The sequence below is a fragment of the Kogia breviceps genome, chromosome 7 (genome assembly GCF_026419965.1).
Source record: "Kogia breviceps isolate mKogBre1 chromosome 7, mKogBre1 haplotype 1, whole genome shotgun sequence".
Classification (NCBI taxonomy): domain Eukaryota; kingdom Metazoa; phylum Chordata; class Mammalia; order Artiodactyla; family Physeteridae; genus Kogia; species Kogia breviceps.
In genome coordinates, this window is record NC_081316.1 from 116110335 (window position 1) to 116124268 (window position 13934).

The window sequence follows — 13934 nt, forward strand, 5'->3', positions numbered from 1 at the left end:
GCTGAACTTATGTGGAACCCAAACATCAAAGCGATTAACATAACGAAGCTAATACAAATGATTATCAGCACTTGATTTGGATATTTTGAGTATGTCAGCTACTTCCCGAGTGGCATAACATTGATTGTTCTCAATTAACGTCTCGATTTGATTTAATGTCTCGATTTGATCGCTATCAACTTCAACTGGTCTACCCAACTGTGGAGCATTGTCCAGAGAGAAATCTCCAGCACAAAACTTCGCAAACCACTTTTGACACGTTTGATCAGTCACAGCACCTTCTCCATATACTGCACAAATCTTTTTTTGTGTGTTTTGGTTGTGTTTTTACCTTACTTGAAATAATAAAGCATAATATGCCAAAAGTGTCGCTTTTTTTCTTCCATCTTCAATATCAAAGTGGCTATACAAAAATTCACCAATTTTGATGTTTTTTGAAAATGCACGCTGATATGACAGCTGCCACAATACAATCTAACAAAATTGTTTCGAATGAAGTTAAAGACAACTAAGTGCTACTAAAGCCATCTTATGGAAAAAAACCAACAAACCTTTTGGCCAACCCAATACCTTGTTAAGGTGGTCAGGGAAGGTCTGAGGAAGTCATACATGAACTGGAAGATGCGAGTGTAGTGAACAAGGAAGACTGTATGAAATGAGGCTGAAGAGGTAGGTAAAGGCCAGCACTAGAGGCCATAATACAGAGTCTGGATTTTATGCAATGAAAACACACTGAAGAGTTTAAACACTTTAGAAAGGTTACTTTAAAAATAACCCAATATGTGTATTAGAAACCTAAATGTGCATTAACAGGAAATTGATTGAATATTAATGGATACATCTGCAGAGGACAGCTGTTTGGCTTTTTTTTTTTTTTAAAGAGGATCTCTATCTATCAATCCCCAGAATATATATTAAGTCAAAAAGGAAGGTAGAGAACAGTATATTTAGCATAAGAAAGGATATGGAATAAATACATCACACACACATAAATTCATAATACATAATAAACACATGTATGTGTGTACATAAAAGCTTATTTTCGCAAAGAGAAACACTGGAAGGATAAACCAGAAATTAATAACAATGGGTAAAAAAAATGGGTGGGGAAAGGGTGGGGATAAAAAATGAGACTGTTCTGAATATACCTTTTAATGTAGTTTGACTTCTGAATTATGTTAATGTTCTTTCTACACATTCAAATATAAATTTAGAATGTCAAAAAAGCAAATCCTAAGATTGAAAATAACCTAAGAAATGTATCTAATAATATATCAAATTGGTAACACTGTCAACAGAGAGAAAATATTTTAAATGCCTTGTAAACAATAAACTAACTGCACATGATTACCAGGATATATTCTAGGGACAAAACAACTACCAAGTAATATTTAACTTCTTTCAACTGAGTGAGAGAAAGGAGATAGGATAATAAAATAAAGGAATTTAAGAAATAACCCTAATGTTAGCTATGAGTTGGAAATGTGAACATGAACTCAAAATTAAACTATACACACATTTTCCCTAAGCTCCAGCTACTGAAAAGGCTTAGAAACAATGACATTCCAGTTGCATGAACGCCTTTGGTCTCAGATCTGGATTTCTAAATATCATTCCCTAACAAAATAAACCAGGACTCCTTGGAGAAATGCCTGTTTGCAAGTTGACAGCAAGCAAGCACAAGGTGAGACTGGGATAATTTTTTGAGACAGAAAGCAGGGGAAGCACCCACACCCATCAGGAGCCACGTCAAAAGAACTGAGTTGAATGAACTCCCACTGGCCAGCTTTGGGACCTCATAAAGATTTGAATATCATGAAGAACGACTATGACTTCTTAAAATACTCCCCAGAAGAAAGGAAGGAAGAGAGTGATGACTTTCAGCATCAATGGAGCTAGAGCATAAAAAAAAACTGCCATGATGGTTTGCCATATTGAACTGAGCTCCCTGCAAGTAGAGAGCAATAGGTTTATTTCTTTCACATCAGTTAGCAGTATCGTATCTCCAATTACTGACTGAAATTAATTATATATTAACCAGGAAATACGTTCACAATTCAGCGATACCTGTATGGAAATAGATTTGTATTCATGCTCCTCCGACCAAACTCTCATACACAGTAAAATTACATTAGTCAGAGGGCAACCTGGGTAGAACTGGACTTTGCAGGACACCTGGTAGCTTTGACTGTCTTTGGTGTCCTAAGTTTGGCTCAAGAAAAAGGAAAGCTGGCTATCTTTTCCTGTAGGGTAAAGACCATTCATATTTACTTTTCCTAAATAATGACATAAGACTCAAGTGGGAGCTTGCAGTATGACACAAAATTAAGACCAGTGGTGAGTGTCATTAGCAACTCTGTGCCCTCAACTGGCACTTGTGGGTTCTGGGAAATTGTGCTGATATGCATGTAACCTGGCTTCTTCTCCGCGTGGCCACGCTGCTGCTGTCACCTTTCCAAAAACCCTACTAAATAAATGGGGAACTTTAAACCTAAACTTGTAATGGGAATCAGGGGTGGGTGTGGTCTCTTCCTGCCAACCTATATCCCAATGTGAGATACCAAAATAACTAATATTCATAATTGTGACTAGACATACAATCTTAAATAATTTCTAAGTCTTCAAAGAAAGACTGAACTATGTTCTACACAGTTTTAGTGTTGCTGTTATTGTTACTACAATCGGAATTCCAATTTAGAGATAGTTATGCTGAAGCTCTGGCACCCATAATTAAATAATCAATTACCTATCGAGATAGACAAATTTCATTGCACTGGAAATTTAAACTAATAAAAATACTCAATTTAGTTACAAATTTGAAGATCTAACATTTCTAAATATAAATGTCTCTTCATATTAAGTTTTTCTTCACTTTATATTTTCTTCCCATTTCTTAGATAATAAAATGGCTAAAAGAAGTTTCTTTTGGACACTACACTGCCCCCGCCCATTTTCTTATAACAAACTAGTAAACTTCTTAGTAAAACTACCTTTTGAGGAAAAGAGTACGGAATACTGTCAATGAAATCAGGAGACTTCTCCTGAGGAAGGGAGAGTGGGGGACTGGCTTTAGACAGGTAAGTGCCTATAAACCCACTTCAGCAAAGGAATCTTGGAATACAGTGGGAAGTGTGTTAGGGTTAAGGTCCACCAAATATGGTGGATCAGAGAAATGAAAATGATAACAGACATTTCCACAGATAAAAAACAAAACACAAAACAGTACTTAGACAAAAGCAAATCATACCACTGTGTATTCAAATTCCCTACTTAGGGTTAAAACGCAACATGTGCCACAAGGCTACTTTCTTCCATATCACTTACACAAGATTTCATGCTTGCAATCTTGTTTCAAACTTGACACAAACCCAACCAGACCAGTTCTTCCAGTAGTTAAAAGCTTTATCAGTATGACACACAACTTAGTATCTCCAAGGTAAATCTTTATGATACCAACAACCAGTTTATAGGGGCACGGTGAACCTTGACATGGAGAGGCAGGGCACCAGGAGTTTCTAACTACACAAGTACAGTATTTCTCCAGCAAATCCAAAGAATTCTCCTTTTCTCATAACACTTCACTTAAATCAGAGTTCTCTAAATTGGGTCTTAGAAATCTTCTAGCCTGATGTGAGAGAAGTCTAGGCTTGGAGTAATTTCTCAGTAAATTAAATTAAAGGAGGATGATTTGTGTCAGATAAGGGCCTTGGCATTAGGTTTATTTGATTATATGCATCAAGTTCTAAGATCTGTAATGGATTCATACGGCCAAGCAGACAAAGTGAGAGGGTAGAGGTGGGATGCATAATACCTGAGGAGATTATCTTAGTTAACCTAAGGTATAATAAAGTATGAGTATAAGGTTTACATGTCCAATGGATTTTCACAATTGTACACAATGTCCTGCCTTTTGCTCAAATTTTTACATAGATTAGATGACCATTTGACGGATATTTAAGAGACTGGAATAGAAATACAGGCAAATGGACTCTGGGATATTTAAGGGTCTTTATAACCTCTCAAATTCTGTCTCTGTTGCATATTTTGAAATATTTTATGTTAAATAAATATGAAAAGATTCAAATTTTAATACAAAATTCTGTAAACTTGCTTTCATTTAATGCACAACATATATACCAATAGATATGGAGAAAGGACTTTTCTCTAAGCAATGTCAAATTGATTTTTCCCTTACTTTGTTATTATATCCACAGACTAGCTTTCTAAAAAAAATTCTGCTCTTCAGTATCAGCCAAGATGGTGTAGAAAGACTCTGAGCTCACCTCCTCTCAGAGGCTCCCCAGAATTACAACTATTTGCAGAACAATCATTGATGAAAAAGACTTGAACCTACCAGAAAAGATCTTCTATAACTAAAGATATATTTTAAAAAACCACAACGAGACAGGTAGGAGGGGTGGAGTTGCAATACAGTCAAACCTTCGGGGTAGATGAACCACAAGCGGGAGACTAGTAATAACTGTGGAGCTCCTACCAAAGAAGTGAGGGGTCCAAGCCCCATGCTGGGCGCCCCAGCTCAGGAGTCCTGCACCAGGAAAACAAGCCCCCAGAGCATTTGGCTTTGAAGGTCACCAGGGCTTACTTTGGGGAGTCCCGGAGGGTTGGGGGAAATAGAGGGCACACAGAATCTCACACACTCCGGGACCCAGGGCAGAAGCAGTGATCAGAAAGGAACCTGGGTCAGACTAGCCTGCTGATCTTGGAGAGTCTCTCCAAGGAAGGGGGCAACTCAGCTCCCCTGGGGACACAGACACAGGTGGTAGCCATTTGTGAGGCATCCAGTCTAGCATGTGGACACTGGTCCTGGCAAGCAGCATTCTGGAATCCTCCCTCTAGCTTATCAGCCTCAGGACCCCGCCCAGTCCCCAACCCATCAGCCTACAGGTGCCAGTGCCGGGGCACATCAAGGCCAAGCAACTAAGTGGATGTAGAAACAGCCTCATCTACCAACAGGCAGGCTGCTTGAGACTCCCAAAGCCCACAGCCGCCCCTAGACACAGCCAGGCCCACCAGAGGACCCAGGACCCGGTCTCACACAACAGTGCACAGACAATAAAACTGGGACCCCCAGGGGCCTCCAGAAAGAGACCCTGGGACCCAGCTCCAACCACCAGAAGGCAGGCAGCAGGCCCAGCATCCTCTGGGCCCCGGCCCCATCCTCCAGCCGACCAACACAAGCTCTGGGACATCTCAGACTCCGCAGCCAAGGGTGCCAGGAAGCAGCGCTACTCACCAGCCATCTCATACGAGCTCTAGGACCCCTGGGCTCTGCAGCCAGAACCCAGGAGCCAGCCCTCCCTTACAAGAGGCCAGCACTAGTCCCAAGACCTGGCTTCACCCACCAGTGGGCAGGCAACAGCCCCCGGCTCTTCTGAACCCTGACTCTGTCCCCAGTGAGCCAGCACTAGCCCCAGGCTCCCAAGGGGTTCCACAATCAGCCGCTTGTGACCCAAGCCCAGCACAAAGCTCTGGTGATGAGAGGGCAGTTCACTGCTGGGACGCCAAGGACACCTCCTACAAAAGGTCACTTCTCCAAGGCAGGGAAATGCAACCAACCTACCAGATACATATAAACAAAAACAACAAATATTTTCTCCCATTCTGTAGGCTGTCTTTTCATTTTGCTTATGGTTTCCTTTGCTGTGCAAAAGCTTTTCAGTTTAATCAGGTCCCATTTGTTTATTTTTGTTTTTATTCCCATTACTTTAGGTGATGGATCCAAAAAGATATTGCTGCGATTTATGTCATTTCCATGCATGTTTTTATACTTTAGCTGTACATGTATACAGCCATAAGCAATATATATTATCATTTTGCATGTATATAAATTTGTAGAAATGGACTCATACTATACCAAACCTTCCTCAAAGTTATCTATTTTGAGAATATATAATTGTGGCTCAGTATATTCATTTTAACTGCATTATAGTATTCCCCTGTAAGTATATACTACAGCCGTACTCCCATTCTGTAGGCTGTCATTCAGAGTTTTGAAGTTTTTGTTATTACTATCAGTACTGCCTTGAGCAATCTGGTGTCTCCTGGCACAGCTGAGGGCATTTCTCTGGCACTCATGCTGAAGACTAGGACAGCTGGGCTGTAGAGTATGTACTTTTCAACCATATTTCAACTTTGCTAGAATATTCTCTAAAATGATTTACCAACGTAACATTCCCATAGGGTGGACATCAGGATTCCACTCTTCATTTCTTTGTACTATTCAGTTCTGTCAGACTTTTTCATTTCTATCAATCTGATCAGTATGAAGTTTTATCCCACTTGAAAGTGTACTTCTGTCCTTGCTAACGAGATTAGTCATTGTTTCATGTTCATTGGTCATTCCGCCTTCCTCCTGAGTGAAATAACTGTTCACATCCTTGGCCCATTTTACTATTTGGTTGTCTTTTTCTTACTGATGGGCAAGAATTCTTTACATAATCTGGAAATTGAGTCCCCTGTCAGTTACTTATGTTACAAACATGTTCTCCCAGTCGTCAGCTTTTCTTGCCTAAATTTCTAATCACGTCTTTGTGTGTGGTTTCCATGCTTTAAGATATCTTTCCCTACCCAAGGTCATAAACATACTGTCTTATTTCTTTTAAACCTTTTATTTCCTAAACCTTTTTCACTTTAAGGTTTTTAATTGACTTTGAACTTTTTTGTATGTTTAGGATGAGGTAGAGATATAATCACACTACTTTCTTCTTTAGGCACAACCAATTATTTCATCACCTTTTACTGGTTAATTCTTTCTCCACTGATTTGTAAGGTTAATTCTTGTGTGAAAAATGTGTATAGTATGTGTGGGGTCTGTTTCTGTGTTCTCTCAATCCTACCAGTCTCTCTTCATCAATTCCTCACTTTCTTAATTTCTAGCATTTTATAGGTCTTAATACCTGGAAAAATTAGTCCCTCCACTTTTTCTTATTCTTCAAAACTGCCTTTACATTTTTAGCCCTTTACTCTTCCATATAAATTTTAGCATCTGCTTCTCTAATTATAGGAGGAAAAAGAACTTCGGGGAATTTGATTGAAGCTGCATTGAATTACAGATTATTTTAGAGGAAAACTGACTTCTTTTCAATATTGAGCCTTCCTGACCATGAACACAGTATATCTCTCCATTTATTTAAGGTTCTTTTATGTCCTTCAGTAAGTTTTTCTAATCTTTCTCCATAAAGGTCTTACTTACTTCTGTTATAGCTATTCTTAGGAACTTTATGATTTTCACTGCTGTTGTAAATAGTACTATTTTCTAAATGAGAGTTTCTAATAATTTATTACTGGTAATATAGAAACATAATTAGCATGGTGTGACAAGACTACTGAGGTTCCAAATCATGCCTCTGCGACTTCTAGCTGTATGACTGTGGACAAGGTACCTAATTCTCAGACCTCATTTTCCTCATCTATGAAAAAGTTAAAAATAGTAATTACCTAATAGGATTGTTGTGAGAATTAAATATAAAGCACTTTTTTTCTGCTGGATAGAAAAAAAAAGTTAATAAATATTAGGTACTCTGTTGTCACTGTATTATTTATCTTTCATTCAGCAACCTTGCTCAACTCTGTTATTATTTCTAATAATTTGACAGTAGATTCTTCTGGATTTGTAGACAGTCATCTACAAATAGTACATATTTATCCCTTCCATGTCTTTTTGTCTAATTTCACTGAACCTTGAATAAATGATGATCTTGTTCTTGACTTTAAATAGATTGTTTCTTACATCTCACCATTAAGAATAAAATTTTCTTGGGTTTTGGGGTAGAAACCTTAAATAGATTTTAAAAACTCCCTATTCTTAATTGCCAAGATACATAAAATGAACAAGTATTGACCTTTATCAAATGATTTCTCTGTATCTATTAAGATAATCACTTAGTTTGTTTTGTTTAATTTTTGAACATGACAAACTAGATGCACTTTTAAAGTCTTGCTTTTATACTCATGTGGTAAATCTCCTTTACTCCTATTTGCCCTGCCCTGTATCCATTGCAGGGATGTAAATGAGTATGAAAGACTGGAGAAGGCAAGTGGCAACTTAAAAAACTAAAGCCTTAAGCCAAGGAAAGAGTCCCTCTTAGAAACTGTAAAAAACACAGGGATCCTGCAAACAGAAGTGTCTTTCAATAAAAGAACACGAACATAAAATTCTATAGGGTACAAGTATAGACAAAGAATTCTAAAAATGGGAAAACTGTAATAAGTTGCTGATGCCTTAAATAGCAGCAAAGAAATATGACAGATTTATATTTACATTCTTAATCAAATAGCTGAAGTGAACTGTGTTACTCAGCATTTTCAAATTTATTAAAAGGGATATTGGGAAGAGATGCCAAAATTAATTTATTTTTAGCATGTCCTGAAAGGATCTGTCAGCAACTCAGAAACGTAGCTTTTGAAACAGTTTAGTCAGAACTCATGCTGGGAAAAATATGATATAATATTTACTTAGTTTATAGCTTTGAGTATATCAGTTAAATTAGTTTTAAACTAAACCAACAAAGCTTTTATTTGAAAATAAACAGACTTAGAAATTAAACTGATTCACTATAGTAATTTGACAAACTTTTAAAGAAAAATTTCTATATGAGCAAGATTATATGTCACTCAAATATTAAACAAACTGAACTAGAAACACTTTCTCCAGTAACTGAAATATAGAACCTTTTATAACTTTTCTTTTTTCACAATATAGAAGAGCTTTAACATAAATAAAGCAAAAGGATGAATAATGATGTAAAGGAAGTTCTTTAAGCCAATGACTGAAAATACACATGAATGATTCTGATGATGTGTTTTTTTAGCCTTACAAAAAACACCATCCAAATCAAAGTTAAAGAGTTTCTTGCAAACCAAACTCAGAGTAGGTTTTGGTTTATTTTGCGGTACGCGGGCCTCTCACCGTTGTGGCCTCTCCCGTTGCGGAGCACAGGTTCCAGATGCGCAGGCTCAGGCAGCCATGGCTCACGGGCCCAGTCGCTCCGCGGCACGTGGGATCTTCCCGGACCAGGGCACGAACCCACGTGCCCTGCATCAGCAGGCGGACTCTCAACCACTGTGCCACCAGGGAAGCCCTCAGAGGGGGTTTTTATTTGATGGAATAAGGACACATCTAAGAAACTGTCCCTGACTCTTATTTTTTTCTCTGTAAATCTTCTGGTCTATCTTGCTAGATCTGCCCTCTCCCTGGCTCCACTCACTGGCCTGTTTGTTCCCAGTCCTAAAAAAGGCAAGATGAAGAAAAAGGTAAACTGAATCCTAAACCAGATCTCCAATGAAAATTGGAGGAAAATACAGAAATTCCAGTAATATCATAATATATGATACACTATTGTTTCTTTGATTTATTTGCTAGCAAGTCCTTGGTGAACATTACAATGGCCATTAATAATATTGTTTTTACTAGAAAGTGCCATATACTTTATAAAGATTAATTTTTGAACTATGTTTCAGGAACTCACTGTAGTAAGAGAAAAAAAGGTAAATAATATCTATACGTTCTAAATTTCTGAAAACTTATATTCTACCATTTTGATACTCAAAATGCAAAATCCTCACTGTCTCTCTAGGAACTACTGAGTTTTCTTCTAATTTTTAAAGCAGGAATAAAGCAGTTTCAGCCTTGAGTTTCACGGATGCCCCCCACCCATCCCAAAGCAGGTGTCAAAGAAAATATGTAGATAAGCTTGAGTATTAAATCTTAACATACTGTTGAAGTTACTATGGAATAAGAAAGTAGAGAATCATTTTTGATCAATATATCATAAACAATTTCAGAAGTAAGAGAAAAAGCACAGCTCTCTAACTGATGTGTGTAACAGCTGCCAGGGTAATATCTGGGGCCAGCCCAGGGATGAGGTTCTGGAATGTGGATGACTGTAACAGTTTTGATATCTGTACATTCCAACCTCAAAGGGAGGAAACCAGGTATTTGAGAAATGTCATGTACATGCAATACTGAATTTAAAATAGCACTGACAGTAATGACTCTTGTTTGAAAATTTGTAAAGTACTAACAGTTACATAAGTCAAATGGGCTACCATTTACTCATAAGAGAGAAGAGGAGGCATTTCAAAAGGCATTACTGAGTGGAATGCAAATGGATGACACCAATAGATATAGAAAATAAATCTGTAGTAAATTTTAGAGAAGAGCTTTTCAGACACAGAGGAGATGAGAACAATTCATCTGGAAAAAGAGAAGCAGAAAACTGGCAACAAATTGCTTATTCAGAATATCCAACACAACTCTTACGTGGAATAGCATGCCTGTGGTTAACTAAAATATTTGAGTATTTGAATAAAAATATGTCTCTTTTCCAGGGTTAAGAATGAAACCAAAGCAACCTCATGCTGCTGCTCTTGCTAGAGCAGGATATAAACAGTGATAAACCACAAAGGGTGTGCTATGTTAAAGCTTTAAAAATCATAGTTCCCTTGGGAAAATGGGCATCAGGTTACAATAAGACATTATTTACATGATACATATACTGTTCTAGTAGCTATGAGTTTCAGTAACGAACATAAAGGCTTTGTGACCACCTAGAGGGGTAGGATAGGGAGGGTGGGAGGGAGATGCAAGAGGGAGGGGATATGGGGATATATGTATATGTATAGCTGATTCACTTTGTTATACAGCAGAAACTAACACACCATTGTAAAGCAATTATACTCCAATAAAGATATTAAAAAATAATAATAATTTAAAAAAGAAGGCTCAAATTTAGCTTATGTGATTTTAGGGTAATATAAGTAAATTTTACATTTTTCCTGCTAAAACTGATATTGATTTTTTAAAAAAAAAATTTTATTTATTTATTTTTGGCTGTGTTGGGTCTTCATTGCCGCGCACGGGCTTTTCTCTAGTTGCAGAGAGCGGGTGCTACTCTTCATTGCGGTGCGCGGGCTTCTCATTGTGGTGGCTTCTCTTGTGGTGGAACACAGGCTCTAGGTGTGCGGGCTTCAGTAGTTGTGGCACGTGGGCTCAGCAGTTATGGCTCGCGAGCTCTAGAGCGCAGGCTCAGTAGTTGTGGCCCATGGGCTTAGTTGCTCCAGGGCATGTGGGAATCTTCCCAGACCGGGGCTTGAACCCGTGTCCCCTGCGTCAGCAGACGGATTCTCAACCACTATGCCACCAGAGAAGCCCCTGATACTGATTTTTATTTTAAATTTTTAAATTACAAATTAAAGCAATAAGTGTGATTGGTTTTGTTCCTCAACTCTGTACAAAAACAACGTAAGAAATTTTTTTAACTTTACCCCTTTAGTTATATAAAAGACTCTGACTAATTTCATTTCTAAATAAAGAACAGAAAGATTTGCATTTTAGCAGAGGAGAGTAGGAGGAAACATGAGGTGGCTATAAATTCCTGACACTGAAGGACTCTAATACTAGAGTGGGTTATAATAAAAAGACTATAGAAGCATCTCTGCTAAGAATTTTTAAATGATCTGAGCTCTTATTTTTCCAGGATGAACTAGTACTATTTGATATGAAGCTTAAAAACTAGTACTACTTTAAGAGAACACTTATTTATATATCTCTCATAAAAATTAAATTATAATAACTACGTATTCTTAGGAATTCAGTAACATCATAAAGTTCTAGAAGTCTGAACATGTAGAACTTTAATCTTAACAGTGTGAAAATACTTTTCTTGAAATTCTTTCTTTCTTGTTTTTATTAGATTACAATGTAATCATATTCAAAATAACCCTCTGCACTTTATTAAGCTATGAAGTTTGGTGTGGAACACTGATATGATCAGGGTGGGTTTTGTTTGTTTTTGTGGGTTGCTTCCCCACACTCCCTGCCCCAACATTTTCTTTTGCAGGAGTTGGAGGGTCAAAGCTCCATATTTGAAGAAGACAGAACTGATAACAAGAACTCTTTATTTAAAGGCAGAAGTCTTAGAAGCCTGCCCTACAAAAGACCTGACCTTTGGCATGAGAAATAAGAACAAGGGCCTTGCAGTCAGACAGACCTAAGGGCTTGAATCCATTCTCTAATCACTTCCCAATTTGCAAGGTCTTGAGCAAATGACCTATTTAAGTCTCAATTCCCTCAAATACACAATGAGAATGACTATAGCAACACTATCACTCGGGGCTACTACAATGCTTACATGAAATTACATATGCCAACCACTTAACTCAGCAAGTGTCAATAAACAGGAGTTACTTCACCACTATAATTTCTCTGAACACTTTCAGAATCTTCCACTGTACAGGGCTAATCAGAACCTGAGTCAGCTTTCCAAACCAGGTTTGATCACATCTGGTTGTACCTCCTAAATTCAGGGCTGAGATCACTAAGGAAGGGTGCACACAAACACAGGGTTACTTCCTAGTTCTTCCCCCTCTAATTGTCTTATGTGTAAACTTAACCTAAGAAACTTTAGATTTCTGCTCTCTCCTACTGAATATCTTATAGTACTACATAATATGTTAAAAAAGAGAAGTTACCGTCTCAAACCATTATCATATGAGCAACTAGTGCCTCTTTAAAAGTTGACAGAGAAAAAGAGCTCTAAATTCTGAGGTTCCCCCATTTGTGGTTTTGAAAATTAAAATATCAATATTATTTAAAGAGTAGTGGAAACAAAAAATGTTCAGCTTCTTAACAGGACTAATCTGTGATTCAGAGAAAATTGTGGTCTCCGTGTTATCTTAATGAAAAGCATTTATAACCAAGATCTGAAGAAGCACCATATAAATATGGAATACTACCTAACGGTAAGAAAATCTCTGCAAGAGGAGAAAAGAGTTAATACAAACATATCATGGATAGACAGTTATCCTTACTAATGCCAATGAGGGGAAAAAAAAAACAATACTTGAAGATAAAAGGGCAGAAGGGTTACTTTCTTGTGCTAATTTGAACAGTCTCTTTATACAGTCTACCAAATTCTTTATGGTAAAGCAGTGCTGCCTATTTTCTATTAGTCAATAATTGAGATGTTATTTACCCAACAGGGAAAATTTTTTTAATATGATATATACTTGTTGCTTATGAAACAAAGGTATGTTCTTTTAAATATGCAAACTTTTGTACATTAACCTGAGGTCTAGAAAGCATTAAGAAATAAGCTGATTTGAAATTTTAAAATGAGTATTTCCTAAAACTAGGAAAGTAAGAGATAATACCTACGTAGTACGATATACTTGAAAAAATGATCATCCCTCTACAAACATGACAAATCTTAAAGCTCAATTATTCAATTTTTGTGATAACTAAATAATTAACCACTCATCTAAAAGCAGCCAAGGAAGCATGTGCCCAAATGTAATATAAAAATAGTCTCAGTGAAATATTCTGAGTATTGCTGGGGTCAAACATTTGAATAATTGATTGAGATGTCCTTACCTCTTGCTGTGGCACAAGTTTTAGGATCAATAATTAAAATTATTCCAGATGACTGCACTTAGCAGTAGATTCGACAGGATACCACGGCCCTGCATTCCATGCAAAAGTGTGCCGAATGAATCATAATCACACTGGCTCAGACCTTATCCACCGCGGGATAACTCCAAGTCAAATCTTCAAGGCACTCTGAGGTTCCAGCTCTGCTTTCGGGCCCCCTTTCAGCAGTTTTCTTGGCCCTGTTTCTGGTCTTTAGTCAAGCCAAGCAGCTTGTGTGTGTGAGAGCGCTGCCTGGAGGAGCTTAACCCTCTCTCTCTCTGCACGTCCTGCTTTGCAGCGCAGGAGAACTGCCCCAGCCCAACCACTCTTGCAGAACAGGCTTCACCAGTGTGACTCCGCCCACCAGCTTCACACAGGTGCATATTTTCTGCTCAGAATAACACCACTATGAAACTGATATTCAGTCTTTAATTTTTTAAAAAGTCACTTACTATTCAGTTGTTTATATTTACTATCCACATGGGAAACAATGTATCCTATAAAA

General features: G+C 37.6%; 1 protein-coding gene across 4 annotated transcripts in view; it reads right to left on the reverse strand.

Annotated features, from left to right (window-relative positions):
• ARHGAP32 (Rho GTPase activating protein 32) overlaps positions 1–13934 on the reverse strand; it is a 274258-nt gene that overhangs the window by 43463 nt on the left and 216861 nt on the right. Inside the window, exon 1 of one of the 4 annotated variants that reach the window (XM_067039318.1) lies at positions 13394–13739. The exons of the other annotated variants lie outside the window; for them this stretch is intronic. The gene's annotated coding sequence lies outside the window, so the exon portion shown is untranslated. Of the gene's footprint in view, positions 1–13393; positions 13740–13934 lie in introns of those variants that run through there. 4 annotated transcript variants of the gene reach the window in all.